Below are 6,015 nucleotides of genomic sequence, written 5' to 3'. Positions count from 1 at the left end.
AACTAAACGGTGTATGTTTCTGATATTGCACCGTATAACTAGAGTCTGGATTCCCTTGACAATTCTCAATGGGCTCTAGCAAACACTCAAAATCTACATAAATCACAAATCTCACCTTCTGTGAAAACTCGGGACGATCAAAAGACAGATAATCTTTATACGGAAATACTGATCTAACAGCACTAAATTGCGAACATACGCTCTCGTGATCTTTCAATCGTTCTGCACATGACCTAACCTCATTATGTCGAAAATATGCAAAACACCGTTTACAAACGGCAATTTGACATCCAACAGCAGCTGTCAGTTGAGGCTTTACAAGTGCACTGAAATTTGTTATGCAACAGTAGTGTGAGATGTTTTCATTACTAATGTATAACAAATCCCTATGATCTGGTAATTCCTTTTCGCACATTCTAAGAGGAAATACATCATCATTCTCATCAAGTGAAAACACATTTATTGAAATATCATTGCGTTTTTCAAATTTTGCAATGTCATTAATTCCCACTGGGAAGTCGATACACCAATCATATTTACATTCCAAATCTGGTCTATTCTCATAGCTAAACGTAAAGTTCTTGTCTCTATCAACGTATTTCGATAGTATACAATACTTAAAACAATAGATATCACTGTTGACAATGTTTACTAGAGATTTTGAATTTTTGTACCTGCGAGGAAGTTCTATGTATGCACTTCCACCCATCAATGGCGTATATTTATTTACACGCAATTCTAACTTATGTAATTTGATATAAAATAAACCCGAACCCTTCATACTACATTCTTCAAACTCTTTCAGTATCTTTTCCTTTTGTTTGTTGATAAATTCCCTGATATCCGAATACTGATATAGCACATCATGTTTACTTTTAAAATTATGAAATATTGTCTCGTTGTGAACACTAGCAAACATACACTCAACAAATATGTTAAATTTTAAAGCAGAGTACTCACTTAAATGTCTCTTTAAAATATCTTGCATTTCGTCAGTTACGCATTCTAAAATATCTTTCAATTCACTCTCGTGATTTGTCAGATTTAGAGCAATATAAGTCTTCAAACGATTTTTGAAAGCTCTATCCGATAACACAAACACAGATCCGGAACATACTTGACTGGATGTTGACGCCACCATTGGGACAGCATCCGTTCCAGAGGTCGGTTGTGCAACCATCCCAGATGTTGATGTTGGGATAGCAAGCACTCCCGAGAAAGGTGACGTAACCATCTCGGATGCAGAGGTAGATGGTGGTATAACATCAACCCGTGCGGTGTTCATCACAGGTGCAGCGATTTCATCTCCATTGACTTTCTCATAAGCCCCTTTGACATCTGTAACCTGATATACAATTAATCATTAATAGTGCCATAAGTATTAAATAAACTTAGTATGTGTTTATATTTACATACTTACCATATTATGGTTTTTCACATGCTGGACCATATATCTTTCAACTTTGCTAACTGTGCCACATAGTTTACACTTGAACCTGATTGTGCTGTGATATTCTTTTTTGTGTCGTGCTAAAATCTCTTTAGATGAATAGTCTTTTGAACAAATATCACATTTGTACCCTATTGCACTATGTTTGTCCTTCACATGTGCTGTTAATCTCCATTTATGTGAAAATGTTCTGCCACAAATGTTGCATTTGTTCTCCATTTTTTCTTCTCTATGCGGTCAATTGCTGAATAATGTCTTCCACATCCGTCATCTCCTTCAATGTTTCACGTTTTCTCTTCTCTCCTCTTTTACTTTTCTGCTGAAAGTAATAATGTAAGTTAGTCACACATACACACTACATTATTTGATGAAAGAATAACAAAAAATACACTCACCGCTTTGTGGTTAGGACATGTTTCAATACAATTCTCCCGCCAAAATCTATTTTTCCTGTTGGCTTTTTTCTCCTCATCAACGACCACTTTCACAATTTCAGGTTTCTGTTAAACAAAACAATAACAAATATAATCATTGTGCATCACAAATACAATTGTACTTCATATAAAAAAGAAATACACTTACTGGTTTATAGTTGGGGCATGTGTCTTCACATCTCTCCCGATAAAATCTTTTTCTTGGCGCTTTCACAACCACATCCACACTTTCTGGTTTCTGCACAAAAACAAAATAAGAAATATAACCATTATGTATATCATATCAGAATTAGTTAAAGAAATAACCACACTGTACTCACCTCTTTGTAAGTGAGGCAGCTAGGATCACACAGTTCTCGCCAGATGCGTAAATGTGACTCACAAGGATCCCTGCACTCAATCAGGTGCTCGCCATTACCTAAGCAGGTATTGCTGTGGTGGGTATCCTCATGTGTTGAAATTGAATTTAAAAAAAGAATTTCCGTATTACCACATGGTAACACTAATGAGTAATCAGTATGTAACTGATTCTCTCCATGTATTATTCTCTTGACCTCCGTATATATTTTGTTAGAGTTGTTTATATAGTACTTGCGAACGATTTGGTGCGGCTCATCCAACCATTCATCTCTCATACCAGTTGGGTATGAATATGTTACCTCAAATGGCACTTTGAAATGTTCTTCTTTTGTTATTAGTGGAATGTTCTTCAAAGCGTTACTGTCCATGACTCCTCATCACGCCCTAATACTTCCGCTTTTATACCAGTGACATGAAGCAAAAAACTCTTTCACAACTGAACTTTCTCCTTCAACCGGCTGGGCTGCGGAAGGTCAGCCGGTGTACGCCGAAAACACGACACGTGTCGAGGTGTTGTTCACCTTGTCTTGTGTCACATGTCGAGGTCAACACGTTACGCTTCCACTTTCACATTTGGTTCAAGGTGAATTACAAACAACGGACCTCAACACATGTCGAGAGGTTTGCCTTGGATCTTATGTAACACACCTTTCACTTTCACATGGAACCAAAACTCCTCCCTCTCACAGCTCCACTCCATTTCAACATTCTCTCCATGCTCATTCGTCAATCGCTTTCCCACACCACTCGCTTGCAAATCCCCATTCACCAATCACAAAACAGCTCCCCTTATCCCTCCTTTGACCACGCCCCCTTTCCCCCTACCCCTCTTTTGACCACACCCCTTTCCCCTCACCCCTCATGTGGTCACGCCCCTTCCCCACCCCTCCTTTGGCCACGCCCCCTCCCAGCCTCCCAGCCTGTCACGTGAGCATCATTTCCTTACTACTCATTTTAAACCATACCTATGACTGGTGTAGCTTGGCAGTCTAGAGAGTCCCAAGTCTCTGAAAATGGTAAAGAAAATGCTGTAGTGCCAACTTAAGTTGTGTTTTCCTCCGCGCGCAGTTGACTTTACTCAAGATTTGACCACCGCGCGTAGTTGATATATTTCGAAAAGTGACCGCGCGCGCAGTTGACCACTTCAGAGCAGGTAAAATTTTGGGTCTGCGCGCAGTCGGGATCCCCCGAAAAATCCCACTTTCGGATAAGTTCTGTATTTATTTTCAGGTTTAGGGACGTAGATTACGTGGAGGAAGATATTACATAGTATCTGGCGAGGACAAGTGATTTTTCTGAAAGGGAAAAACAAGTTCTTGACTACATACTGAAGAAACTAAATTTAGTGAAATGTACTGATGAAATTATATCGCTGTAAGAAATTTTAATGACAATTATGTAGGATTGAAAAAATGGATTATCGAACTATTAGGAAAGGTTTAGCTAAAAACAGTTGTGGTTGAGTGTACTGTAATTTTCCCGGAAAATGTGTTAGACCTTGTAAAATCCAGTATCTTGTCCTGAATTGTCACCTGGTCCCAGCAGAGGAACGTTCTAGGAAACTGTTTGAGAAAAGCAGCAAGAAACCTAAGAGACGAAAAATGGAAACATTATTAGCAAGTACGTTAAAATGGAGTATGTTTTTTTATATTTTATTTTTTTTTCGTAACTATGTTTATCTCTATTTGTTTGAGGAAGAAAAACTAACATGCATTTAACAGTTTGTTTTTTGACCTCCAAGAGTCAAGAATAACAATAATTGAAAGGAGTTGGGCAGTAATTATTCCACTTTTTATTAAACAAACTGACACATCGGTCGTAAGACATTATAAAACTCCACTTTAAAGTTATTTAGGAAATAAAAAAATCACTGAGACGAGGCTCGAAGTGGCGCCCTTCCGAATGACACGCAGATCTTTGAGTCATCTCAGCTACTGAAAGAGACGGAAGAATATTTACTTTTTTCTGTTACTGTGCATATCAGCCAGAAACTCAGAGCTATACTGCTCTTATGACTGAATAATTAAATTATTAACTTTCATTGCACAATTATTTTTTCCATTTATTAATAATTTTTTGCTCAAGTCAGGTCTTTCACTGCAAACCCAGCATTCTCCAATCTTTCCTATTTTCCATCTTTCTCTTAGTCTCCCACAAGATCCATTAGCCTATATCTTAATGTTTTCTATCATCTGATATCTTCTTCTGCCCCAAACTTTTCTCCCGTTTACCATTCCTTCAGTGCAGCCTTCAATAGGCAGTTACTTCTTAACCAGTGACCCAGCCAATTCCTTTTTCTCTCCCTGATCAGTTTCAGCATTATTGTTTCTTCACCCTCTCTTCCTAGCAGAGCTTCATTTCTTATTCTGTCTGTCCATTCTTCTCCATACCCACATTTCAAATATTTCTCTAGTCTGTTTTCTTCACTTCGTCGTAATGTCCATGTTACTCCAGAAAGGACTTCACCACCCTCTTCCGTAGTTCTTTTTCCAGAGGTCCGCAGAAGATTTTTCTTTTTCTATTAACCTCCCTTTGCCTTTGCTGTTAGTTTCCTGGCAGCAGCTCACGTTACTACAGTACTTCATTTTGTACAGTGTAATAGAAATTCTATTGGGATATCTAACTTATTTGTTATAGTCCCTTAAAACCTATGCATACCCTCTTATAATACGAGTATTCCTGTCTCGTCACTTTGTCGCATAAGCATGACTCAACTAGGGTGACCAGATTCACATCGGTAAAAAAAGAGGACACAAAGCTTAAAAAAGGAGGACATTGTTCGAAAAAGAGGACAGAAAATATGTACCGATATTTAGATTTAGGCTTATTATACATGCAGTTTAAATTTCGTCAATATCTATTTTATTACAAAATATTTACAGTATAGATTTAGGCTTATATCATACTACTTAAAAGTATATTAATATCTGTTTTATTACAAAATATTATGGAAAACTTAATAATAATGATTTTGTAGTTAGCTACATATCACAGTCAAGGAAACTATAATTGAATCAATTATTTCGAAAACGTAACATGTGACATTTTCGAGCATGTTACTTGTTCCAACCAGAGTGCTCGTTACTCTTTCCTATAGCATATTGTTGTTAAAAATCATAAAATAAGTCACATATTTCATCTATAGAAATTGACTTTTAGTTTGGTTAATGTAAATGCTACTGAAGTAGTTTGCGCAGAACAGTATATGTTACGTTTTCGAAATATCAGATTTAATTGAGCCGTTGGGAGCAGAAGTGGCGTAAGTCAAAAATGGGTAATGAGGGTTTAAGTAAACATTCTGTAAAATTCAGCGCAAAGCAGCAATTAATAATGAATTTATTTAATAGTCAGTGGAGAGCATGAAAGATATATTAATTGCTACTTTGCGCTGTATTTTACAGAATTTTTACTTTAAACTTCATTACCCAACTTTGACTTACACCACTTCTGCTCTGAACGGCTCAATTATTAAAGACGACAGATAATATCTATTTATATACAGGCCTATATTATACTAGCCTGTAATAAAATATATATTGACAAAATTATATATATATATATATATATATATATATATATATATATATATATATATATATATATATATATTATTACAGCATGAGTCTACTTATTGCAAAACTAAATAATATAAAATGATTTTACAGTTAGCTACATGTATGAAAGCAACGACAATAAGAACTAGGAGCAAAGAGAGTTATGATCGTTGGCAAAGAGTATATTCCGTCGTTGCTGCTGCCACCTACAGGCAAA

The sequence above is a fragment of the Periplaneta americana genome, chromosome 7 (genome assembly GCF_040183065.1).
Source record: "Periplaneta americana isolate PAMFEO1 chromosome 7, P.americana_PAMFEO1_priV1, whole genome shotgun sequence".
NCBI classification, from domain to species: domain Eukaryota; kingdom Metazoa; phylum Arthropoda; class Insecta; order Blattodea; family Blattidae; genus Periplaneta; species Periplaneta americana.
This window is presented reverse-complemented; position numbering follows the sequence as displayed.